Source organism: Gekko japonicus, unplaced genomic scaffold (genome assembly GCF_001447785.1).
Source record: "Gekko japonicus isolate JY-2015 unplaced genomic scaffold, Gekko_japonicus_V1.1 scaffold2089, whole genome shotgun sequence".
Taxonomy (NCBI): Eukaryota; Metazoa; Chordata; class Lepidosauria; order Squamata; family Gekkonidae; genus Gekko; species Gekko japonicus.
In genome coordinates, this window is record NW_015160282.1 from 137,440 (window position 1) to 164,966 (window position 27,527).

Below are 27,527 nucleotides of genomic sequence, written 5' to 3' on the forward strand. Positions count from 1 at the left end.
GGAATGCGATTAAAGAACAACTTTCAGCAAGGGTTAAATAGCTGGATTTTCTTTCCCTTGATTCTCTCATCTCTGTGAATTAATAACTGGGAATGTGCTTGAAGCGGGAAGCCCTGGGATGAGAGTTAATTGTTCGTTCTGCCTGCCTGACCCTTCCTAATGTTAGGGTTTGCAACTATACTAGGAAATGCTCAGCTTACGCCTGGGTTGTCTCTGTGTTCCAAGCACAGTAATCTCGGACTGCTCTGTACTGCCTGGGAATTTATTTTTCCCTCTTCGGCCTTATTACTGAGGGCGGCCGTTTGTATTCCCACTGCTTGCCGTCTGTCTCTGCATTGTAGGAGTGGTAGCCGGTTGGTTCCTTGGTCAGAAGTACACTTTCAGCTTTCTCTGGAGGGTCACAAAATGGGTGGATGTATCGTGCCATTATTGGATCCAAAATCATGATGTTCCTGTCTAGGTCTTGCAGTTTTTTGGCTGGTGTGGACGGTGATGCTTTGGCACAGTTCTTTGGGCATAAAGTACCTACAACCTGATACAACTTTGGACTTCCCATTACATGTACCAGGAGTAGTGGAAGGCCCATCCAACCATGTTTACTTGGATAATTTCAGACTGATCTCCATGATGCATGTTGGCAAGATAATTTCAGACTAATCTCCATGATGCATGTTGGCTAAATCATAGTGGTTGTGGAAGATAATCACCCGTACTTCGGCTCTTTGCTTTTCCAGGTTGTTTAATTCTTGCAGGGCCCTTTCCCCCAGGATTGTTAATCTTTCATTATGACAGTAAAGCATCTCCCAAGATTTCCTAGTTGACACGTCTGCCCTTGATCCGTTTAAATCCACTTTCAGTCCTGGATTAGGGATAGAGATTGCTTTGGTTGTTCTAGTGGACTATCTCATGGGCAGTGTTCCCTCTAAGCTGAGTTAGTGTGAGCTAGCTCACAGTTTTTTAGCCTCCAGCTCACACATTTTTGTCTTCGCTCAGGAAGGAGGGCTCCAGAGCCAACTAATTTATGCAGCAGCCAATTGCTCGCTCACAATTTTAATGGCAGTAGCTCACAAAGTAGAATTTTTGCTCACAAGGCTCCATAGCTTAGAGGGAACATTGCTCATGGGCATATGAAGGTGCCTTATACTGAATCAGACCATTGGCCTGTCAGTATTGTCTGTTCAGATTGGCAGAAGCTCTCCAGGGTCTCAGGAAGAGGTCTTTCACATTACCTACTGCCAGATCCTTGAACTGGAGATACCGGCAATTGAACCTGGAACCGTCTACATGTCGAGCGGATGCTCTAGCACTGAGCCATAGCCCCTTTCCCCCTTCAGATGGATCACTGTGGTTCATTTCTATTGGTGGTGTTGAGCATGATGGGGGCTTTTGATGTAGTGTGGCATTCTCCTTGTTGTGGTGTTTGTAATGTGAGGTGGGCATACAGGGAGTGTGACCCTCTGCTGCTTTTGTTCACTAATCAGATACTGAGAATGATGGTGGAGGATGTTGGATTGGATCATTGTGACTGCTTGGTGTAGTGGTTGGGAGCGTGGACTCTAATCTGGGAGAACCGGGTTTGATTCCCCACTCCTCCACTTATACCTGCTGGATGACCTTGGGCAAGCCATAGTCCTGTCAGAGCTGTCCTTGAAAAAGAGCCGTTTCTGTCAAGAGCTCTCTCAGCCCCACCCACCTCACAGGGTGTCTGTGGTGGGGAGGGGAAGGGAAAGGAGTTTGTAAGCTGCTCTGAGACTCCCTTGGGTAGTGAAGGGTGGAGTATAAATCCAATCTCCTCCTCCTCCTCTTCTTCTTCCTCCTCTTTCTCTTCCTCCTCTTCTTCCTCCTTTTCCTCTTCTTCTTCTTCATGAGGCTTACCAGGGCTCATATTTCTCCTTTATGTTGAATATTTTTGTGTGACCATTTGGGGACATTCTCTGGAGCATTGCAGTTGGGTGTAACCAATGTGTTGGTGACACTCATCTCTGGATTTCGTGACTCACCCGAAGCAGCGGTCTCCGTCTTGAGTCAATGCTTTGATGCCTTGGTCAAGTGGCTATGAGGGAAAAAGCTGAAAATGAATCCTGATGCAATGGAGGTGTAATGCTGGTTGGAGAAGATGGCATCTTAGAGGAGATTGCAATACCACACTAGATTGGACTTCCCTAGAAGTGGCTGATTGTGTGAGGAGCTTGAGAGCCCTTTTGGATCTGCTCCAGCTGTTTGAGAGGGAAGTTAGCGCAGTAGCTGAAATGCTTGTTTGTCATCTGTATTTAGCATGTAGATAAATAGCCTTCCTGGAATCAGTTGATTTATCCTTGCCTATCCATGTTAGTATAACCTCAGGGTTGGATGACTGCAATGTGCTCTTTGTGGGATTGCCCTTAAAGACAAGTCGGAGTCTTGAATTAGTACAAAACTCTGCAGCCTGACGATTATCCAGCACAAATTGAGCACTGGTTTCCAGCTCAATATAAGGTGCTGTTTTTGCCATGAGAACATAAGGAGAGACCTGCTGGATCAGGCCAGTGAACCACCTAGTGCGTGTCACGGCTCCTGCTGACTGCGAGCAAGCAGCTCCCGCCGAGTGCGAACAAGCGGCCCCAGCAGAGGATCTAAGTGCTGTTGGGGATGAGCTCTCAATGCCGGAAATTCCCGCACCTGACAGGGCTGAGATTCCAGAGGCTACCCCAGCAACAGCTGAGGCAGAAGCACGCCCAGACAGTTCTCCTCCTGATTCGCCCCCACCGGTATCCCGCTTGAGGGAACAGCACCGCCGGGATATGGCAGCCCGGCGGCGAGAGGCACACAGGCGTGGCAGGCGCTCATTCAGCCCTGAGTATTAGCAGGAGCCGGGACTCGCTTGAGGTGTGCTAAGTGTCAGCAGGCGTATGGGCTATTTAACCCACGCCCTCACGCCGACAAATCGTGCCAGCAACTAGTCTCTTCGGACGAAAGCTCTGCACCTCCTCGCTCATGATCCTAACTCCTGGTTCCTGTCTGGATTTCCTGAGCTCCTTGGCTTGAACGACCACGCTTCGACTCTGCACCCCGAACATTTGACTCTCTGGCTCTCTTTTGGACTCTGGTTTCCTGACGACTCTAACGGTTTGTGCTTTAAACTTGGTTTCCCGGTTGGTTTGCTTGCCTGGCTCTTGACTTTGGACTGTACCTTGACCACCCCGCTCTTGTTTTGTGTATTGGACTTGATTTCCGACTACGTTGCGTGACTGGCTCTTGACCTCGGACTGTATTCTGACTACCTCGCCCCTGCCTAGCCCCGCATCGTGACAGTGCGACATCCTGTCTCACACAGTGGCCAGAAAGTTTCTCTGAAGATCCAGCAATAGGGTGTAGAGGGTGAGGCCTTCCCCCGATGTTGCCTCCCGGCACTTTTAGTCACCATGGCTAGTGGCCACTGATAGGCCTCTCCTCCATGAATCCGTCTAATCCCCTTGTAAGAATATAAAGCCTTCAGGACCTCACATCTGAAGGAGCCCTTCTTCTAGTATTTATGTTCCTCTCAGCTGAGTTTGTTGGCAGTGCCCACACCCTCTCCCAATCAGAGAGATGTACTTGGCGATCACCCGTTCCAAAGCCTTTTCTGTTGTCACTCCTTAGCTGTGGATTTGACTTCCATTAGGCATTCAGGCTGGTCTCTTGGAGGGTGTCTTGAAGATGGCTCTGTTTGGGAAGGGTTATAAACATCATGTGGGTTGGCTTGATGTAACTGGTTTTGAGGCTTGTGGGATCTTTATAATTGTGCTTTTGTGCATATTTTTATGCATTGTTTGGGAGTAAAGTAATATGTATTTTAATACATTCAAATATATGCCTCATGTGAAACAAAAATGCGTTTTATAGCATTGTGCCCTTCCACCTGCGCCCCCCATTCAGTTGACAGGAGAAGCTTCCAGCCTGATCATCCTTAAAAAGGAGCCCCAGATTACTTCTATGGGGAAAAACGGAGGAGACATCCTGATGTAAGAGGAGCCAGCCCTTTCGTTCCACTATGTCAAACCTTCCTTTCAGCTTCCCTGTTTTGTTTTGTTTGTTTTTAGAGCCAGTTTGGTGTAGTGGTTAAGTGCGCAGACTGATCTTGGGAGAGCCGGGTTTGATTCCCCACTCCTCCACTTGCAGCTGCTGGAGTGACCTTGGGTCAGTCACAAGTTCTCTCAGAGCTGTTCTTGAAAAAGAGCAGTTTCTGTCAAGAGCTCTCTCAGCCCCACCTGCCTCACAGGGTTCTGTTGTGGGGAGGGGAAGGGAAAGGAGTTTGTAAGCCGCTCTGAAACTCCCTTGGGTAGCGAAGGGCGGGGTATAAATCTGATCTCTTCTTCCCTCTCTTTTTCTCTTCTACATTTTCATCCTGCCCTTCCACCAAGGATTTCAGAGCAGTGTACATTGGTTTCCCGGCTCTGCCCTTTTACCCTTAAAGCCACCCTGCGAGATAGGTTAGGCTTGGGGGGGGGGCAACAGTGGGAGGGCTTCTGGAGTTCTGGTCCCACTGCTGGACCTCCTGGTACTTTTGGCCACTGTGTGACACAGAGTGGGCCATTGGCCTGATCCAACACCGGCTTCTCTGATGTGATGTTCCTCCTCTGGTATATCATGAAGGACAATGGAACTGTGTAAGCTGCCTTGGCTCCCCACTGGGGAGAAAGACCAAGTATAAATAGCTTAAATAAGTAAGCAAATAAGTATGTGGGCAAACTCCATCGCACAGGGCAAAGTTTAACTGAAAGAGTCTGCTGAGGAGCTTCGGGGTGGTTCAGAAGTTCTCAGCTGGCCGGGATTTGCTCGGTTAAATCCCGCCTTATCAAGGCTGCACTCTTATCTTCTGACCACATGTGTACTGATGGGATGCGGCAATGTTTGCTCTGCCTCACTGCTTCTCTGTCCCTAGCCTTCCTCTCTCTGATGTGTCTGCATTTAACTAAAGCAAAGTCTTAACCGCTGTCTCTCTAGTCCGCGAGTCCCCGTGCCTTTCTGTCACGATCCCTGGCCTTCCCACTTGATCCTAGCTGATCATCTTCCTTAGACAAGTGTTTCCGTGTTCTGTCAACAATACCAGGTGGTCTTTATGGCCTGCATCGCAGCCTCATAGACAACCCTGCCTGCAACAAGTCACAAGGCCTTTCGGTTCAGTGGCGTAACAAGCCTACTGCCCATTCTGTTGCTGGGTAGACTAGTTAGAGCCTCGGCCTGGATGGTCCAGGCTAGCCCCATCTTGGAAGCTAGGCAGAGTCAGCTCTGCTTAGTACTTGGATGGGAGGCCACCAAGGAAGTCTGGGGTCACTATGCAGAGGCAGGCAATGGCGAACCACTTTTGCTCGTTTCTTGTCCTGACCTGTCTAGTCTGAACCCCTCAGATCGTGGAAGCTAAGCAGGATCAGCCCTGGTTCGTATTTGGATGTGAGACATAAGAACATAAGAGAAGCCAGTGTTGGATCAGGCCAACGGCCCATCCAGTCCAACACTCGATGTGTCACACAGTGGCCAAAAATACCAGGGGCCACCAGGAGGTCCACCAGTGGGGCCAGGAGACTAGAAGCCCTCCCACTGTTGCCCCCCCAAGCACCAAGAATACAGAGCATCCCTTGCTCCAGATAGAGAGCTACTATCTATACCTTGGGGCTAATAGTCACTGACAGACCTCTGCTCCAGATGTTTATCCAATTACCTCTTGAAGCCGTCCATGCTTGAGCTGCCACCACCTCCTGTGGCAGTGAATTCCACGTGTTAATCATTCTTTGGGTGAAGAAGTACTTCCTTTTATCCATTCCAGCCCAACTGCTCAGCAATTTCATGGAGTGTTCATGAGTTGTTGTATTGTGAGAAGGGGAGAAAAGGACTTCTTTCTTGACCTGCTCTATCCCAGGCATAATCTTATGCACCTCGATCATGTCACCCCTCAGCCGTCGTTTCTCCAACCTAAAGAGCCCCAAGCGCTTTAACCTCTCTTCATAGGGAAAGTGTTCCAACCCTTTGGTCATTTTGCCAAGGAAGCCCAGGGTTGCTCTGCAGAGGCAGGCAGTGGCGAGCCACCTTGGCTCATCTCTTGCCCCGACCTGGCTGGCCTAGGCTAGCCCGATCCCCTCAGACCACAGAAGCTGATCGGGTTCGGACCCAGTTACTGCTTGGAATGGAGACTTACCAGGGACGTGCAGGATCACTACACAAGAGGCCAAGGATGGCAAACCACCTCTGAATGTCTCTTTGCCTTGGAAGTCCTGTGGGGCCTCTGCCGTAAGTCAGCTGCAACCTGACAGCACTTCCCTGCTACCGGCCACTGGCTAGATTTTTAGTTCTTAAGCCAAAGGCTGTTAAATTGGATTTTAAAAAATGGGTAAGCCGCAGAGGGCCCTGACCCCTCTGGCTTAGGCCAATGCTAATTATATTGTGGGCTGCTTAAGGAAGACAGCAAGTTGCCCGGTGGGGCTTCCCCCAGGCAGCACTGAGCATGGGAACACAGGAGCGTGGCCATTTGCATCCAGTGAGCTTGTTCTGATGCGTTTTGCCTGGGGGGGGGACGACGACACACATTTAACAATAACATACAACTTCCTGCTGTTTAAAAAAAAATGCTGAAATTTACATAGTCTATCTGATTCTTTCTTTCTTTAACAATATATCCGAGGCTGATTAGTGGAACAGTGCAAACAGAGTGCTCCTATCTGCTTTCCAGCACACTTCTGGTACTGTGTAAATACCTGACTTGCTGGCTCGCTGTGTACCGAAGTCATCATTGGGGCAGGGTTTTTCTTTTAAACAAAAGCCATCCTGCCCAACACGAAGGCCCTTTTGCACTCATGTAGTAAGGAAGGAAAGGCAGATATAAATACTTACTTTGAAAGGAAGCTTGAGTTTTCGTGAAGGACTCTCTAAGTTTGGCACGGCTTTGTGAATAAGGAAAACCGGTTTTGATGAAATATTTTTATACTTGGGTTATGAAAGGAATGACTGAAGGTAATCACACTGGGGGACAGTGTCTTGTTCAGCTTCTACAGATGATAAGGAAAAAAATACCACTGATTCTTGCCTAATGACTAAGTAATACTGGCTTAGGGTGTTACTGAGGCTGTGTGTCTAATTTGTTCATATATAGGATGGGATCTGGTGAAGACAGGATGGACTTTAAGAGTTCTGTGCCAGGTCAAATTTTCTTGGCTTGGACAGGATAAAATCTTGCTTGGAAGTTCAGACATATATTTTGGGGGACATTTTAAGGCAAAGCGTCTCATTAGAAGGATCATTAACGATTTGGAGTTGGTAGTAAGCAGTGAAGGGGCTAAATTTGCAGGTGACCCTAAGTTGTTCAGGGCAGTGGAAACCAGGGAGGACTGTGAGGCGCGCCAGAGGGATCTGTTGAGGCTGGACGAGTGGGCATCAGTGTGGCAAATGTGGTTCAGCATGGGCAAGTGCAAAGTAATGCGGATTGGAGCCAAAAATTCCAGCTATAAATACATGTTGATGGGGTCAGAATTGGCAGTAACTGACCAGGAGAGAGATCTCGGAGTCAGGGTAGGTAACACACTCAAAATGTTGACTCAGTGTGTGTGACTGCAGTAAAACAGGTGAATTCTATGCTGGGGATTATTAGGAAGGGAACTGAAAACAAATCAGCCAGTATCATAATGCCCCTGTGTAAATCTATGGTGCGGCCTCATTCGGAGTGCTGTGTACAGTTCTGGTTACCGCACCTCAAAAAAGTTATTATAGCGGTCCTTTCGCTAAGTTCTCAGTGGTGTCAAGGATGCAGGATACAGTCTGCTCCGCAGCCTGACAGTGGACTTGAAGGACCAAGGAATGCCCACTCCCCCTTAACTCCTGTCCTAAGGGCGTCCCCACCTCTCGTTTCCCCACACAGAAGCCTCCGGAGGGACGATGTGCTTTGGTCATCGTTCAGTGTCTTCTTCTTGAATGCCTGTTGCCTCAGCTTCGTAGCCCTCGTCGTCTTCAGGTCAAGGTACTGGAAAGTTGTTGGAGACATTGAAGGTGCAACCAGCGATGGCAACACAGCCAAGAGCCTGAATATTGTTGAACTATTACTGAGCATCCTGTTAAAATCATCCTTGTCACAGTGCAGTCCGCCTCTGGTGCGATAGCTCTGCAACAGCTAGCGTACCAGATGGAGGAGGAGCGCCGCAGTTATTTTGGTGACTACTTCCAGAGGACTGGGCAAATAAGTCATGAATCCAGGGTATTTTCCGCCCAGTGTTCATGTCATCCTCAGTAGTCACTGGCTGCACTTCCTTCTACTCTTGATAGTACCTGTCCTGTTCTTTCATTTGCAAAGAATGAGGCATTCCCCAATAAAACTAGAATTCCTTGCACTTCTTGAAACCCAGAGGTTTATGTTCTTTCCTAAAGAGCATATGTCCTGAGCCTACTGCTTGCCTACCAAGGCTCCAAAGGCAATTGGGCTGATCGGTCTGTATATTGGTGCAGAAGGAAGATATTATATGAGAGCGAGGATTCCTTTGTCTTGGGATCTGGCTTTGTGCCTTTCCAGTTCCTGTTGCTTATGGGAAGCATTGCTGTTTCTCTTTTTTTCTGGCAATTTTATCACTAAATAGATATTGCAGAGCTTTTGTGTATTGAAATGAGAGGTCTGAGGTGGATTTTGAACAAATGAATGTATCTTTTTGGCTTTGGAAAAAAAGAGCATTGGAAAAGGTGCAAAAAAGGGCAACTAAAATGATGGAAGGAATGGAACACTTTCCCTATGAAGTTAAAGAGGTTAGGGCTGTTTAGCTTGGAGAAACAGTGACTGAGGGATGACATGGTAGAGGTTTAAAATTATGCATGGGATAGAGAAGGTAGAGAAAGAAGTACTTTTCTCCCTTTCTCACAATACAAGAACTTGTGGGCACTCAATGAAATTGATGGGCAGTCGGGTTAGAACAGATAAAAGGAAGTCCTTCTTCACCCAAAGAGTAATTAGAAGAAGAAGAAGAGATTGGATTTATACCCCTCCCTTTCCCTCCCCACAACAGACACCCTGTGAGGTAGGTGGGGTTGAGAGAGCTCTTTCAATAACTGCCCTTTCAAGGACAGCTCTTGTCAGAACTATGGCTTGCCCAAGGTCATCCAGCAGCTGCAAGTGGAGGAGTGGGGAATCAAACCTGGTTCTCCCAAATTAGAGTCCGCACACATAACCACTACACCAAACTGTAGTGGAATTCACTGCTGCTTGAAATGTTGGCAGCTACAAGCATAGAGAGCTTCAAGAGGGGATTTGATAAACATCTGGAGCAGAAGGCCATGAGTAGCTATTAGCTACAAGGTATAGATGGAACACTGTGTCTGGGGCAGTGATGCTCAGTATTCTCAGTGCTTGGGGGGGGGCACAGTGGGAGGGCTTCTGGAGTTCTGTCCCCGCTGGTGGACCTCCTGGTGGCTCCTTGGGTTTGGCCACTGTGTGACCCAGTCTGTTGGACTGAATTGCCCACTGGCCTGATCCAGCATGGCTTCTCTTATGTTCTTATTATATGCAGGTTTGTTTTGCAGGGGCTGATGAAGTGCCTGCAGTAGCTTGCATAAAAAGCACATCTTCCCTGAGGAGATGTATATTTGTAGACAGCTGCACTCTTCGAGATGCCAGCATGCTTTCCAGAATATGTTGTGACAAAATAATCTTTAAGGTGCTGCTGGACTTCTGTTTTAACACCATATATTTCAATATGACCTTTCATGAGTCACAGTCCATTTCAGATAGATGTGCAGAGCAATACAGACATATGAAGGAAAAAAATGTGGAATTCGCTGCCAGAGGATGTAGTGATGGCCGTGGGCATAGACAGCTGTAAAAAGGGGATTTGACAGATTCATGGAGGAGAGGTCTATCAGTAGCTACTAGCCATGGTGACTAAAGGGAACCTCCATGTTCAGAAGCAGTAAACCTCTGAATACCAGTTCTAAGAGGTAACATCAGGGGAGGGCCTCGGCCTCTATGCCCTGTGGTTGGCCCTCTAGAGGAACTGGTTGGCCACAGTGTGAGACAGGATGCTGGCCTAGAGGGGAAGGGTATTGTAAGCCGCTCTGGGACTCCTTTGGGTAGTGAAGGGCGGGGTATAAATCCAATCTCCTCTTCTCTTCTATATGGACCACTGGTCTGATACATAAGGGCTCTTCTTATGTTCTTAAAATGATAGTGGGAAATCTTATTGGGAAGGTTGGGGGGAAAAGCCAAGGTTTGGTGTGACATGCTATGAGTGAACCTCAATGTAAGGGGAAAAGGGAAGAAGATAGAAAGGGTAGGAGTGACTCCTGTCATAAATAGACAGAATTAGCATTTACGTGTACTGGATAGTGAAAGTCAGAGGTTCAAGCAGATAAGCAGATAGTTCAAGTGAAAATTAACTGGTATTGGTACAAGGTCCTAGTCTGATAAAACATATTAAGGCCGGCCAATTAATATTTTGGGAAAAGTGGGTCCTCTGTAGTTATTAGAGATGCTTCCCTCTATTCCAGTTATTCTCACAAACATATAACCTACTAGGCAAGTCTAGTATGTTTAGCAAGGGACTAACGTATTGACGATCGCAGGCCAGGTCCATAATTTCACTGTTTTGGCACAAAGTGCAACATATTTTGGCTTGGGTTTAATGAACTCTCAGTGGAAGGCGTGTGGATTCCCTCCATCCCGGCAGTCTCTTTTAACCCCCAGGAAGATTATTGCTTATTTTATTTATTTATTTATTTTATTCAACATATCCCGCCCTCCCCTCATGGCAGGGTTACATCAGATTCAATAAAAATACAATATATGAAATACAAAGGAATTGCTAAAAATACAATTAAAACACGAATAAATTACAGCGGTATCCTTCAGCCGGTGTAATTGTCATTAGAATTAGGTCTCACAGATGCCATCTCTGGTAAGCAGTTCTGACCCACTGAGGGGAGGCCCAGAAAAGGGGGAGGGACGTCCATCACTCTAGTTAAAAGCCTGGTGGAAGAGCTCTGTCTTGTTGGCCCTGTGGTAAGGGCCAGGGCTGAGAAGGCCCTGGCCCTAGTCGAGGCGAGATGGACCAGGGACCAGCAGAAGGTGTTGATTAGCAGATTGTAAAGCCCTTCGGGGCTCAGGACCCTTATGGTCAAAAGCCACGTGGTTGATGAAGCTCTCCCTCTTCATTGTGGGCCCCTGGTCTGCCTGGCTTTTTCTTCACATGGCCCTGTGACTCAAGGAATCCTCTTTTCTGCTGTAAACTCATTAGGTGGCCTTAGGCAGTCCTCGCTTCAGCCGCAGTTCCCCGTCCACAATGTGGGAATAATGCTGGCCTCTCTTTTGAAAGGAGCGCAAGGTCCGTGTGAGTGAAGTGCTATATAGAAATGCAAAGTAAATATTAGAAGTACTGCAGGAGGTCTTCCATGGAGGCTGCCCATAACTTTTGAATTATGTGTAGTTGTGTTCTCTTTGTCAGGGAAAAGGGGGCCCTGTTCAGCTGTAGGATTGTTTATTTATTCATTCAGCCCTCCCCCATATAACAGGGCTCAGAGCGGGTAACAGCATTAATAAAACATTCCATACAGTTAAAATATTAAAACAATATATATATTATATATGTATTTAGAACACAATAAAATAACAACAACCGATAACACTAATATAGATGGCATTTAAAAGGGGCATACCTAGTGCTCCTTATCCCTCAGGAGATATCCTAAAATCTGCTTTATTATGAAAGGGGAGGGGAAAGGGGAAGAGAAGAGAGGAAGGGGGGCCGGTCTAAGATGGGAGAACCATCCGCTGCCCTCAACCATAGGCCTGGTGGAACAACTCCCATCTTGCTGGCCTTGTTTGCCAAAACAAGAAATAAATATTAGAGAAAGAGAACGCATGCATGCATGTGACTTCAGTAAAAGTAAGAACATAAGAGACGCCAATGTTGGATCAGGCCAAAGGCCCATCCAGTCCAACACTCTGTCACACAGTGGCCAGAAATACCAGGTGCCATCAGGAGGTCCACCAGTGGGGCCAGGACATTAGAAGCCCTCCCACTGTTGGCCCCCCCAAGCACCAAGATGACAGAGCATCCCTTGCCCCAGAGCCCCTATCTATACCTTGTGGCTAATAGCCACTGATGGACCTCTGCTCCATATGCTTATTTAATTCCCTTTTGAAGCCGTCCATGCTTGTAGCCGCCACCACTTCCTGTGCCAGTGAATTCCATGTGTGAATCACTCTTTGGGTGAAGAAGTACTTCCTTTTATCTGTTCTAACCCGACCGCTCAGCAGTTTCATGGAGTGCCCACGAGTTCTTGTATTGTGAGAAAGGGAGAAAAGTAAGAGTTATAAATACTGGAGTGAGCCTCCTCACCGAATGAGCTGCTTCAGTTTTTGAAGACATATTTGGGGATTCCTGAGGCTCAGTCTGGGATTCCAAGGTGCTTCCTGTGATGTCGTTAAGTATGGTATAGAGGTGACGACCCACGGCCAGTTCTGCCCCACATTTTGAATGCACTGGGACCATAGTAGTGACAGTACCTTGGGTGTGGTGGTTGTTCCTACTGACGGAAGGGATTAACATCTCTGTTATTTATTTATTTCATGGGCGGCCATGTTATTGCTATAGGTCTATCAGTGGCTATTAGCCACAAGGTATAGATAGGAACTCTCAGTCTGGTGCAAGTGATGCTCTTGGTGCTTGGGGGGGGGGCACTGCTGGACCTCCTGGTGGCCCCTGGTATTTTTGGCCACTGTGTGACAGTGTTGGACTTGATGGGCCATTGGCCTGATCCAACATTGGTTTCTCTTATGTTCTCTTATGTCTCTGGGAACAGTTTCTGTTTCATTGTCAATACATTTCATTCATGTTTAGATCACATGAGGGATAAAAAGTCCCTTCTGCAAGACAAACTAAAATAGTGGTACTTAACAAAACCCAGGCTATAAAGTGTATCCCAGCAACTTTTAAGTTTCCAGTGCCATGCAAGTAAATAACCATTGCACAGATGAATTGCATGTAGCGTGGGCTCAAGGAAACCCGCTTCTTAAAATCCAGCTGACTTCCACAAAACTGACCTTCCAAAGGAAATAGCCGCAAACTCCAGCTCTAAAAAAGGCAGTATTATCAGAGTTGTCTTTAGTCCATCCTGTTTGTCACATTGTTGTTGAGAGAGATCTTGGGATACCAAATGTATGTTTAGAATAGAAGTACTCTGTACGTATCTTCCCTCCCAGTTCTATAAACAACACTGCTTTGCTGGCTTCTTCACTTAACCAGAAGTGTCTGTTTGAGGAAGGCGAGCCTCTGTCTGAATCAAAGGACCAGAAATGGTCTTTTTCTCCTCTTAGTTGCTTTCAAAGAATGCTCAGTTGCCATCTACATAGTGGTGGGAGATGCAGTCAAGTTGCAGCCGACTTAACAGTGACTCTTGTTTCCAAGACTCAGTTTGGTGTAGTGGTTAAGAGTGGCAGATTCTAATATGGAGAACCGTGTTTGATCCTTACTCCTCCACATGCAGTCAGCTGGGTGACCTTGGGTCAGTCACAGTTCTCTCAGACCTGATCTCTCAAGAGCAGGTCTCTCAGAGCTCTCTCAGTCCCACCTACCTCACAGGGTGTCTGTTGTGGGGAGAGGAAGGGAAGGAGATTGTAAGCCACTCTGAGTGAAGGTCGGGGTATAGATCCAACTCTTCTTCTTCTTCAAGTCAAGAGATGAACAGAGTAGGTTGGCCTTTGCCTGCCTCTGCATAGCAACCCCGTACTTCCTTGGTGGTCTCCCATCCAAGTACAAACCATGGCTGGCTCTGCTTAGCTTCCAAGATCTGTGTAGCCTAGGTCGTCCAGGTCACGGTGCCATCTAAATACAGTTTCCTTTAAGTCCTACCGCTTAAGTCTGTTCAGGGTGGCTGCAGGAGGAAACTACCCAAGTTACGCATTTCAGTAACTCTGGGTCCAGAGCCGGGATAACACAGCATATCCCTGGGGGGACCAGGAAGGTACTAGAGAACCGTGCGAGGCCGACAGATCAGTAGGAAGGAGGTACCCTTGGCCCCTTCAGTATAGTTTTGGCTTCTAAGCATTGTCAAATGGGGGTGAGTTGTCAAGGTGGGAAGAGGTACCCGCACTGTTTAAATAACATGGGCATTTACCGAGCAATGACTGCTTTTATCTACTGAGGGGATGGAGTGCCGTGGAGAGGAAACAGTATTTTTGACGAGTGTGTGTTAAAGTATATTTGGTCTTTTTGTTTACCCTCCAAAGGAACCGTAATTACCTCTGCTGACAGTTACTAGACTTGTAATTTGCTTTTATAGCTACTGCTGTTGTAGCCACAGGTACAGTATACTGCTTAGCTGTTAGGTTTGGCAGGAAACTTTCTTCAGTTGCTCGACCTGTTGTGTTTCAGGATTTTACCAGACTGTTCACTAGTTTTTCCCATGGAAGAGTGGATCGGCTTGAAACGTGTATTCTTGGGAATCTCTCAGAATCAGTTTTCTACTTGCAACTTTGTACAGTGGTGGCATCTCTGGGGGGGGGGGGGGGGGGGCTGTGGCTCAGTGGCAGAGCCTCTGCTTGGTGTGCAGAAGGTCCCAGGTTCAATCCCCGGCATCTCCAGCTAAAAGATGTGGCAATAGAAGAAGAAGAGAAGAGATTTGATTTATACCCCGCACTTCACTCTATTCTGGGAGAACCGAGTTTGATTCCCCACTCCTCCACTTGCAGCTGGCTGGATGACCTTGGGCAAGCCGTAGTTCTGATAAGAGCTGTCCTTGAAAAAGAGCAGTTTCTGTCAAGAGCTCTCTCAGCCCCACCTACCTCACGGGGTGTCTGTTGTGGGGAGGGGAAGGGAAAGGAGTTTGTGAGCCGCTCTGAGACACCTTTGGGTTGAGAAGGGCGGGGTATAAATCCAATCTCTTCTTCTTCTCTTCTGACAGAAACTGCTCTTTTTCAAGGACAACTGTTCCAGAACTATGGCTTGCCCAAGGCCATCCAGCCAGGTGCAAGTGGAAGAGGGGGGAATCAAACCCGGTTCTCCCAGATTAGAGTCTGTGCACGTAACCACTACACTAAACTGTAGGTGATGTGAAAGACCAAGAGTCTGATTCAGTAGACGGCAGCTTCATGTGTTCAGAGTCATGCTTTTGAAAATCTCCAGCAGCCAATCAGAAGCCTTGCTGGGCAAAAGCTCCATCTGGCCCTGCCCACTTTCTAAAAATACTTGGTGGGCACCAGAGAAGGTGTTGACGCCTGAACTAGAGTAATCCTGGCTCCTTAGTCCTGTTAACTGTGATTTTAGCCCCTCAGCAAAGAACAAAAAGCTGACTGGCGGAAAACAGAATTACGTGATTGAAGAGCAGTTGGCTGCTCGTTCACGAGCCCTGGTTCCACGACATTTAGTCCCTCGGCAAAGCGGTGTGTATGAGCGTGTGCCCATACACACATGCAACTTTGAAACCGGTGTATTAACTCAGGCTTTCTGTGCCTGGGCCATACTTCGCTGCAAAGGTATGCGGTCGTCTGCTCTCAAGAAGGGTTTTTATATGCTGAGAAGCTCCATGTGAGCTAGAGGTTGGCAAGGCAGTGCTTCCGGGGTGTGGCCTGCCCAGAAAAACATGGCATCTTCCTTTTTGCAGCTTCTTTAGCATTTGCAAGTTGCAGCACTGTTATCAACTGAAATAAGCATGGGTTAATTCAGGGAGAAGCTGCTTAGAGTAGATGCCAGGCTAAAGGGCAACCCTTAGAACTGACATTTACAACTTGGTAAGATCCACAGGTGTCAAATACTCACTGGGTTGAAGAGTGTCTACAAATAATCTCACCAGGGAAGTGATACTGACTGCAAAAAAGGACTGGTGAGCAAGTATACGATTGTTCACTGTGAACTGGCTGGCCCAGGCTAGCCTTACCTTGTCAGATCTCAGAAGCTAAGCAGGGCTGGCCCTGGGTTGTACTTGGATGGGAGACCAACAAGGAAGTCCAGGGTTGCTATGCAGAGGCAGGCAAGGGCAAACCACCTCTGTTCATCTCTTTCCTTGAAAACTCGACAGCAGGGGTGTCGAACTCATTTGTTATGAGGGCCGGGTCTGACATAAATGAGACCTTGTTGGGCCGGGCCATGTGTGTCATAAAATGTAATGCCGGGTAGTGGAGATATAAACTTTATAAAGGACACAAACACAAAGATTCTTTTTTTTTACTCAAGATAAAAATATGCTTAAAACATTAGCACTGTTGCAATATTTTGTTTATTTAACAGTATCTGATCACTGACACCCCTTGCTCTGAATTGTTGCATCAAAATGTCTGTGCTGTTGCAATCCTGAGTATGCTGTTCAACTGTGTATCTGTAAGCTGCAAACCTACTTTTGATTTATTGACATTCCCCACAGAAATCTCATGCTCAGAGTTCCGAGTCTAGGACCCAGGGGAAAACATGAAATGGCTGAGTGACTGAGAGAGTCTGGTGAAGTAAGCTATGGTGCTGCAGCAGCAACCGAGCTGGAAGCAGGAGATGGCCAGTTCCAGTGCGGGGCTGATAGAAGCACTCCGGGGGCCTAATCTGGCCCCCGGGCTGCATGTTTGACACCCCTCCTCTACAGGGTTGCCGTAAGTTGCTTGTGACTTGATGGCACTTTTCATCACCAACATAGGGTATAGTGGTATTTTCCAAGGGTGTTGCATGATCTTACGTGGTATTTTGGGATCTCTGTGATCTTTATTCACTTTTTTTTTTACTGGGGTTTAGTTTAATATAGTTAACTGTCTGAAAAGTCAGAGAACAACAAGTTCTTCCAAAAGCATCTGTTGGAAATATGTGAAAATGATAAGGTTTTCAATACCTCTATTAGCCTACCATAGCATTTAGTTGCTTACCGTAGTAGGATGCCGTGTTCTTTTGAGAGGTTAGTAAAATTTTGTCACCATGTAGCCCGCCTAGACCTCATTGAGTGAAAATGTGCCCACCAAGACCAAGTATAAACTGAGAGTTTGGAATTTTTTGCTTGTTACTGTAAGCTGCATAGCCCTCTGCTATGACTCAAATTACTGTTCATGGGGTTTTCTTGGCAAGACAGTGACTGCAGCCATGAAATTAAAAGATGCCTGCTCCTTGGGAGGAAGGCTATGGCAAACCAAGACAGCGTAATAAAAAGTAGAGACATCACCCTGCCAACAAAAGTCCGTATGGTCAAAGCAGTGGTATTCCCAGTAGTCATGTATGGCTGCAAGAGTTGGACCATAAGGAAGGCCAAGCGCTGAAGAATAGATTCTTTTGAATTATGATGCTGGAGAAAACTCTTGAGAGAGTCCCCTGGACTGCAAGGAGAACAAATCAGTCAATCCTAAAAGAAATCAACCCTGACTGTTCCCTGGAAGGCCAGATAATGAAACTGAAGCTCAAATACTTTGGCCACCAAATGAGAAGGGAGCACTCACTGGAGAAGACCCTGATGCTGGGAAAGATTGAAGGTCAAAGAAGACGGGGACGGCAAAGGATGAGATGGTCAGACAGTGTTATCGATGCAACGAATATGAAATTGAGCAGACTCTGGAGCACGGCGGAAGACAGGAGGGCCTGGCGTGATGTGGTCCATGGGGTCGCAAAGAGTCGGACTCGACTGTGCAGCTGAACAACATGACTCAAAAATGCATCCATTCCAATCAGCAGCCCCTTGAAAGAAGATAATCTCCTCTTGGGAAAATGTAAACACACAAATCTGGTTTTGTCATGAAATTTGAGGAGAAGCAGCAAATGGGACATGATATGCCAGCAAGGGCTTGAAACGAAGTCAATGATTTCTGTGTGCTAAACATCAATACATTTCCTCTCGGAACTGGAAATGAAATACACACTCAGGCACTCAGGCTATTCAACTGGCAGGATTTGTCCCCAAGCACAGCTTCCAGCAGTTGACTCACCCTTGGGAAGAAAAAATACTTCCTTTTCTGTGCAACACTTTTCAGAGAGTTGGATTTTTCCTATACAAGGTTGCTTTTAAGTAATACTGGTTTAATGTGTCTTTTTACTTCTAGATGTCGGGAGGGAGGATAGCTTTGAAAACTTGGCAGTCGCAAGAGATGGTTATGAGTACTGATGAGAGAGTTAGATTTGCTCCAGCTGTTAATGGGCTTGTTGAGGGAGGGAGGGAGCGGCAGAAGGAATGGTGGGGAAGGAAGGAAGAGGTGGAGGGAATGTGGTAGGAGGAGGCAGTGGTGCGAGGTGCGAGGGGGGGGAGGATGGATGGCGGGGCCGGGAAGAAGGAGGAGGAGTAGGCTGGTGACCAGTGGAAGTGGGTGGGAATTATTTTTTGCAGTTATCCTCCTGCTCACCTCTCAGTGATTATAAGCTAAATATTTGATCTTCTCTATGATGTAAGGGGGGGATTTAGTCTGTGCCATTCTGTCTGTTCCCCCCCCCTTCTGAGTCCATTTGTATTTTTTGAATGCAAGTGCTGCAGAACTTTTGCTCAGTTAAGCAGCATCAGAGCAGAGTTTGCAATAATAAGCAAATAGGATTCATGTGTGTCATGACCCCCTGTGGGTTGCCACCTTCCTCTGCCACCATTCTGGACTTAGGGTTCCTTGGGAAGGCCCAGAGTACCCTCCCAAGCCCAACCAAAATGCCCCTTTTAAGCCGAGAAATATAGGCGTGATGACCAGGCAGAGAACTTTAAACAAATGGTTTATTAATACAGTAATGGGGCATTGAAAACAAGACAAGGTGCTTAAAATATATAACAGTGTCTAAAGGTAAAATAAAACAAATCTAACATGGCTACCTATTTCTTACTTGTTACTATTCAAGGCCCACAGCCTTTTATACCAGGCCTGTGCCTGTACTCACTCTGTCCCAAGTGAGGGATCTTTGTCTTGGCTTAACTCTGTCCTGTCAGTTCTGTGAGGAAAAGAACACATTTTCACAGCCCACACAGCTTAAGTCACAATCTCTTCATAGAATCCCTGGACTCCGATTGGTTACAGCCATTGCTAAGCATTATGGGGATTGTAGGCTGTGTCTGCTTTCCACTGCCACACAGGTCTCCCCTGGGCCTAGGCCTCACTAGGCCTTGTCCCCCAGTCCGACACAGATCATGACAGCGTCTATGGTCATTGATCTAGAGAGGTGTCCCCAGCATTTTTGAGCCTGTGGGTACCTTTGGAATTCTGACACATTGTCACATTTGTGGCACAGTTTACCATCAGTCACATGGTGAAAATCTTGTGCTGTGGTGGCGGCTGCTGCCAAATCAATATTTTTAAAATATCCCCACAGCCAGTCAAAAGCTTTGCTGGGCAAAAACCCCACCTGGCCCCACCCATATTCTAAAAACACATGGCAGGCACTGTGCTGCCCATGGGCACCCAGTTGGGGACCCCTGATCTAGACAGTCCTCCCAGTCCCACTGTGCATTAGTTGGTAGAAAGTGGAATGCCGTGCACAGAAAATGCATACGGGGATAATCCTCTTTGAGAAATGAGAATACAAATACTTACTTTTTCCTTAGCCCTTTTCATTGTCAAGGTTTATCAGTCAAGCTTGCTTTAAAGTTTTAGTATGAACTATTACAAGGGGCTGTTGGGAAAACTTTTAAATTTAGCACTTTCAGTTTTTTCTTATTTTGCAGATGTCCGTTCATAGCTGTCATTCTTAATTTCAGCATATTCAATAGTAATCTGAAACTGAACTAGAGAGCATGAAGAAGATTCCCTCTAATAAGGGAGGAGACTTCTCACATATTGTCTTTTCGTGTTATCGGTTCATTTAGATTTGGCTGTGTATTCTTCCAGGCAGATATCACCGATTCTTCTGTTCTAAACTAGCAGTTAATCTCAAAGTAGCAAGGTTGTTTGAGATTAACTGCTAGTTTCGGACAGAAGAATCATGCAGTTTCTTTGAAACAAAGAAATGCAATTGAAGTTGGGACCACATTGGCTCCAAAAGATTGCTGCCGTCTGTTTGACAGTCCGCAGATTCTGGCTTCGTTGTACCACACACAGGAAATTGCTGGTTTATAATTTAGACCCAGCCCAAATCAGTAGCTTCCCTTGAGGGACAACCAAGTTACAGTCTGTTCCCTAAAACATTGCATGGTTCTAAATACGTACCATTCATGCTGTGCTAAGGTCCTCTTTAATTTTCTCATTTACTGTAAATGGGGATACTGGAAATAAACAGGAGTCTTGTGGCATTTTACATCCCAGCAGAGTTATACCTTTCTGAGTCCAAAGACTTCAGTGTACTTTGTGTCGGATAGCACTGCTTTCATTCTAGTGTAGGGCTTTGTGGATTAATTAAAGCCCACTTTCGTTGAAGCCCTGACCTCAATGGCCCAGGCTAGCCCGACATCGTCACTTTGGGGACTCTCAAATAAACGTCAGAAATTTTTTTAGAGCCAGTCAACTCCCAACATCAACTTGTCTGTCTCTGATTCAAGGAAGCTAAGCAGGGGCAGCCCTGGTTAGTGCATGGATAGGAGATCCCCAAGGAAAGCCAGGGTCGCTATGCGGAGGTAGGCAATGGCAAGCACCCTCTGTGTTCATCACTTGCCTGGAAAAACCTACGGGGGTCTGTCTCCATTGGGATATTTGGTTAATACCGAAGTGTGATAAATGAGTGCAGTATATAAATCTCCGAGAAGTATCTTGCAAAAGGTCAAAAAAGCCCCTTACATTTATTCAAGTAGATACAGGTCACATTCAGGTTGCGGTCCAAAGGAGAGAGCGAAGCCTAATCTAAAGAGGACTTTTCCCTATCCTAAATGGCCAGCTTGTCTGGCCTCGTGTGTGTGGGTGTATGAGGGCATTGTCTCTACAAGGAGGGACCTGTAGAGACATGTGTCTTTGTGGAAGACCATGTGAAGTGAGGGAGAAGACAAAGCAAGAGAGGAAGGTTCAGAGGTTACGTCAAGGAATCACAGAATGTTAGAGTTGGAAGGGACCTTGCAGGTCATCTAGTCCAACCCCCCGCCCTCTGCAGGAGCGTAACCGAAAGATAGCCCTACAACATACCTGAAAGATGGTCGTCCAGCCTCCGCTTGAAGACGTCCAGCGAAGGAGCATCCACCACCTCCTGAGGCAGACTGTCCCACTGCTCAACCACTCTTGACAGTCAGGACGTTTCTCCTGATATTTAGCCGGTATCGACTCCCTTGTGATTCCCACCCATTAGATCTAGTCTTGCAATCCGGAGCAAGAGAGAATAGATCGGCTCCGTCTTCTACATGACAGCCCTTCAGATATTTGAAGACTGCAATCATGTCCCCTCTAAGACTTGGGTTCCGACCTTCTCACCATCCTGGTTGCCCTCTTCTGGACACGCTCGAGCCTGTCAAAGAGAGACATCCTATTCAAGGAGAGAACACCTATACACGCTTAGAGTGATGTAGCGGGCCCCCCCCCCCCAAATGTCCAGGCGTGCTGAGTCAGTCACTCCAGCAGTCTCCATAAGTTAGCTGTGACCTGACGGGAATTTCCACCACCACTGCTTTATCAAAGGCATGTAGTGGGGTCTTCATGAGGCATAGAATGAGGGTATGAAGCCATCTTGGCCTCATCCACTTGTTCATCCCCCAGTGTGTGTGTGTGTGTGTGTGTGATCATCATGTTTGTGTCAGCAATGCCCTTCTGCTCTTTATGCAGGGCAAATAAGGTCCCTTCTAAATCTGAAGAATAAATAAACAAACTTAACACTAAAAATGGCAATGTTCAGAAACAAATGACGGAACATTTCAGTCTCCCAGGGTACAAAACTGTTGATTTCAAAGTCTCTGCTTTCCAGAAAAAAAGAGAGTTTGAAAGGGAAGCTCTAGCACTAACTGGAGAGCCAGTTTGGGGTAGTGGTTAAGTGCGCGGACTCTAATCTGGGAGAACCGGGTTCGATTCCCCATTCCTCCACTTGCACCTGGCTGGATGACCTTGGGCAAGCCATAACTCTGGCACAGCTGTTCTTGAAAAAGAGCAGTTTCTGTCGAGTTCTCTCGGCCCCACCTACCTCACAGGGTATCTATTGTAGGGAGGGGAAGGGAAAGGAGTTTGTAAGCCGCTCTGAGACACCTTTGGGTAGTGAAGGGTGGGGGATAAATCCAATCTCTTCTCTTCTTCTAAACTGTCAAACTTCTGGATTAATTCACAATCTTCTGATGGCTTGGCAAGGATTTAGAAGTTAACTACCTTAGCAGAACTAGGAAGATTGGCTTATGTTTTAATTCTCTGTAGTTAACATCTCGCCCTGTATTACCTGCATTTCATTGCTCTTTGACCTTCCTTCCTAACCTTGTATATATCTAGTGAGGACCTGCTACACCCCCCCCCCCAGCAAAGTGGACTAGTTCACTGAAGCTTATGGTAGTATAAGAACTTGCTCGTCTTTAAGGCACCGCAAGATGCTTCTTTTGTTTTCGGTGCGGGAGACTGCTATGAGGGTCTTGGATGCTCCTCCAGATAATTATTGCAACCACAGAGTATATTGGAGACTCCACTGTCTTCCGGAGCAGTGTAGGTGGTCTCAAGTAAAAGGAGACAAAGTATTGATGTAGTGGTGTTTAATTCATTTATTATCTGAAATCTAGTGCTTTTACTAAAGTGGGTTGCTATAGTGTCTGCCTGAGGGTTTGTTGGGAAGGGTAAACAGGGCTGCTGACAGAATCTTGTGGGTCTAGTACACTGTATATGATGTCTCCCTCTGGGACCACTTGAAAGCTCTGCCGAGCCCACACTGATTATACACCAATATCCATCTACACGAATCTGTGAGTTCGAGTATCCATCTATCTGCAGGCATCAGGACCAGTATTCAAGTGAAAATGGAGCTGCCGGCAGTGAAAAATAGGTTTACATGGGTTCCCCTTAACAAAGTGGGGAGAATCTATGGTACTGTGGATTGTAGGATTTCTTCCTAGAGCTATTATAGTTAGATGACTGCACAGTAATTAAACTTGGTGTATTCATTGATAGACTCACGCTCTGCTCCATCAAGGCAGGTGATAATGTTATATAAAGTTATACCCTTCTAAATCCATTGAAGTCAGCATGCTTGGGAAGGGTATGACTGTGTTTAAGATTGCTCGCTTAGGTGTTCCAGCACGTTGCATGAGTCGTTAGAGGTTATGGTTGAGCATAGGGGAGGCAGGACCAGTGCCTTGTATTGAGAGCCAGTTTGCTGTAGCAGTTAAGTGCGCGGACTCTAATCTGGGAGAACCAGGTTTGATTCCCCACTCCTCCACTTGCACCTGGCTGGATGACCTTGGGCAAGTCATAGTTCTGTCAGAGCTGTTCTCTCAAGGACAGTTCTCTCAGATCTCTCTCAGCCTCACCTACCTCACAGGGTGTCTGTAGTGGGGAGGGGAAGGGAAAGGAGATTGTAAGCCGCTCTGAGACTCCGAGTGAAGGGCGGGGTATAAATCTAATCTCCTCCTCCTCCTCCCCCCATAGGATCATGGGAGGTGGTGCAGATGCTGGTGCATTGTCCTGTAGGGCAGTCAGATTTTATTCTTCAGTCTGACTCTTTTCAAGGGCAGCCCCACCGGGTGCATTACAGAAATTTAGCACTGGAGATAATGAAGGCATGAATGATTTCCTTATCTAAATCTGAGGGAGAAGGCCCTAGCCTCATACAAAATGGCTGTAGAATTTGGTCATTATCTGTTAAAATATTTATACTCCACTTTTCATTTGTGGTTCAAGGCAGCTTACAAATCCAGATTTCACGTCCACAAAGTACAGTTGATCCCAAAATAATCCCCTCTTCCCAAAAATATCTACAGCCATTGTTCCCTCTAAGATATGGAGTCCTGTGGGCAAAAATTCTACTCTGTGAGCTACTGGCATTAAAGTTGTGAGCAAGCAATTTGGCCACTGCATAAATTCGTTTGCTCTGGAGCCATCCTTCCTGAGCTAAGACAAAAATGTGTGAGCCAGAGGCTAAAATGTGAGCTAGCTCACACTTAGGGAGCTGCGGTGGCTCAAGTGGTTAAGACACTGAACTGCAGGCTGTGGAAGGTCAGTAGTTCAGCAGTTCAAGACCCGGGTGCCGCAAGACGGGGTGAGCTCCTGTCTCTAGTTCCAGCTCCTGCCAACCTAGCAGTTCGAAAGCAAGAAACTGCAAGTAGATAAATAGGTACCACTTCGGTGGGAAGGTAACAGCGTTCCGTGCGCCTTGGTGTTTAGTCATGCCGGCCACATGACCACGGAAATGTCTTCGGACAGCGCTGGCTCTTCGGCTTTGAAACGGAGATGAGCACCGCAACCCTAGAGTCGGATTCGACTGGCTTTCGAGCAAGGGAACCTTTACCTTTTTACTTAGCTCACACTAACTCAGCTTAGAGGGAACACTGTCTACAACCCAAACCGTATTTAAAGCCCTAATGAATAAAACGGTCTCTCGGTGTCTCCTAAAATCTAGAGATTGTGCCCTCCTCACCTCCTCTGAGAGCCTGTTCCGTAGGGTGGGTGCCACTGTAGAAAAAGTAAGGTCTCTGATCAGTGCTAGCCGAGCTACCTTACATAGAGGAACAGCCAGTAGGCTGAAATCTAGATACTGTGGTCGGTGCATATGGGGCATATGGGGAGAGACAGTTCTTTAGATACCTCCATCTTCCCGCCCCAAGTCACAGAGCTTATTATTCATTGGTGCCAACATTTTTCTGGGTCGGGAACCTCTAGATTGTAATATAAGGAAAGAAGAGAGAATCTTAGCAGGCATCAAACGGCTTACAAGTTCCCTTAAAATGTTCACTTTGCAACTTTCAGAACAAGATTCCTTCATGTTTTTCTAAACTTACCGATTTATTCCAAAACATGTACAAATAAGAATACCTCTGTTTTGTTAGGGGGAAACGGGGCGGGGTGTGTGTGGAAGGGAGAAGACAGTGGAGCTGTGGCACAAATTAACCATTCAGGGCTAGCAAAAGATAGCTCTCTGTTTTTACATATGGTTAGAGTACATTCTCCTTAGCAAACAGGACAGGGGGGAAAGTACACTTATTTTTACCTCTGTGGCTTCTAAGATGCTCATTCCAAGTGCTTAATGCAATATTCCTGAGGACAAACAATATTACCAAATCTAAAGCTGTACTCACAGAAGCTATTTGGTGGTGGTGGGAAAAGGCTGTCAAGTTGCAGCTAACTTGACGGTGACCCTGTAGGGTTTTCGAGGCAAGAGGTGAACACAGAGGTATTTTACCATTACCTGCCTCTGCGTAGCAACCTTGGACTTCCTTGGTGAGCCAGTTTGGTGTCGTGGTTAAGTGCGCGGACTCTAATCTGGGAGAACTGGTTTGATCCCCCACTCCTCCACTTGCACCTGGCTGGATGACCTTGGGCAAGCCATAGTTCTGATAAGAGCTGTCCTTGAAAAAGAGCAGTTTCTGTCAGGGTTCTCTCAGCCTCATGGTGTGTCTGTTGTGGGGAGAGGGAGGGAAAGGAGACTGTAAGCCGCTTTAGGTAGTGAAGGTAAAGGTTCCCTTGCTCGAAAGCCAGTCGAATCCGACTCTAGAGTTGCTGTGCTCATCTCCGTTTCAAAGCCGAAGAACCAGCGCTGTCCGAAGACGTTTCCGTGGTCATGTGGCCAGCATGACTAAACACCAAGGCGCACGGAACGCTGTTACCTTCCCACCGAAGTGGTACCTATTTATCTACTTCCAATTTCTTGCTTTCGAACTGCTAGGTTGGCAGGAGCTGGAACTAGAGAAGGGAGCTCACTCCGTCATGCGGCACACTTGGGTCTCAAGCTGCTGAACTACTGACCTTCCACAGCCTGCAGTTCAGCGTCTTAACCCCTTGAGCCACCGCAGCTCCATAGGTAGTGAAGGGTGGGGTATAAATCTAATCTTCTCCTCCTCCTCCTCCTCTTCCTCCTCTTCCTCCTCCTTCGTCTCCCATCCAAGTACTAACCAGTAACAACAAAGTTCTCTTCCTTGAATAAATAAATTGAATCAAACTTTGTTGGTCTTAAAGGTGCCACTAGACTCAAACTTTGTTCTGCGGCTTCAGACCAACACGGCCGCCCACCTGAATCTTGTCTTCATGGAAGGCATCACAGTAAATAACCACCAGAATGTGTGTCAGAAAGAAGGATATTAGGTTGAACTAGAGTCGGCTGTGTCTTGTCTGTCCTGTGTCGTTCTTGTCTTAAATTACTAGGTCAGTGCAGGACCTGGCCGTGCAGAAGCCGCACCCGATTCTGGCAATGGAACATCTGAACTGGGCCCCCGTTAAGAGCATAAGAAAAGTTTCCCAGAGTTCTGGAATCCCAATTTATTTCATATGTCTCTAGAAGTGGGTCTCTAGTCTAAGAGATCTACCACCCAGATGTGAGCATGAGGTTGGCCTTTACAGTTTGCCATCTTGACTCCATATGGCTTCCAGGTCACATAATGAAACCTTTATGGAACCATTAGCTGTACTGATTTTGCAAAGCTAGTTTGTCTGGGAGTCCTCTTCTGTAGTTTCACAGACGAGGAAACAGAACCGCATTAAGATCCAAGAAATTTGCTGCGTCCAGTGGTGGTGGTGGGAAGGGCCATCAAATCACAGCTGACTTATGGCAACCCTAGATAAAAGAACAGATAACAGGAAGTCCTTCTCCACCCAAAGAGTGATTAACACATGGAATGGCTTCAAGAGGGAACTGGATAAACACACGGAGCAGAGCAGGGCTTCTTTTGTAGAAAAAGCCCAGCAGGAACTCATTAGCATAATAGGCCACACCCAACAGCAGACACTCATTAGCACATTAGGCCACACCCTTGACGGCACAGCACATTAGCCTATTGGGCCACACCCCCATGTTACCAGAAGTGTGGTCATCCAGCCACACCCACCTTTTGCTTCTTATTCTGTTTACCTTGTCAAAACCCAGAGCTTTTTTGGTAGCGGGAACTCCTTTGCATGTTAGGCCACACGCCCCTAATGTAGCCAATCCTAATGAGTTTTTGCTGTTGGGTGTGGCCTGTTATGCTAATGAGTTCCTGCTGGGTGTGGCCGACCCAGGAGCCAGCCGGAACTCTGTTCCTGCCCAAAAATAGCCCTGACAAGATAGGAGCTCTCGCTCTGGGGCAAGTGATGCTCTGTATTCTTGGTGCTTGGGGGAGGGGTGACAGTGGGAGGGCTTCTGGTGTCCTGGCCCCACTGCTGGACCGCCTGGTGTTTTTGGGCCACTGTGTGACACAGAGCGTTGGACTGGATGGGCCATTGGTCTGATCCAACATGGGCTTCTCTTATAAGTTTTTCAAGGCAGGAGTCTTTCAGAGGTGGTTTGCCAGGGCCTGCCTCTGCATAGCAACCCTGAACTTCCTTGTGGGGGGGTGTCTCCTGTCCAAGTCCTAACTTCTGTGGACCCTGTTTAGTTTCTGAGATCTGACGTGGCCCATCCAGATCTGGGTGCTGCGTCTAGTGCCTGGGGTTAAAAGAGCCTTTGTCTGCCATTCTGTACTGAACTCAGATTCTTTTTCTTCCTTGAAAGGTTAATTGTTGCCTGTGCTTTGAAACAAAGCCTTCAAAAGGGCTGATGTTGCAAATCTATTAAAGGCTGAATGTCTTTGGGGGGGTGGGGAATCCGTAGTTTTACTGTAATTAGAACTTA

The 27,527-nt window shown here is 47.0% G+C and overlaps 1 protein-coding gene and 1 non-coding gene across 5 annotated transcripts in view; both read left to right on the top strand.

Moving 5' to 3' along the window:
- The window catches only part of FERMT2 (fermitin family member 2), a 170,082-nt gene that overhangs the window by 12,449 nt on the left and 130,106 nt on the right, over positions 1-27,527 (top strand). The window lies entirely within an intron of this gene.
- Positions 14,492-14,563, top strand: TRNAT-GGU. Its single transcript has one exon. It is a non-coding gene; the product is annotated as a tRNA-Thr (tRNA).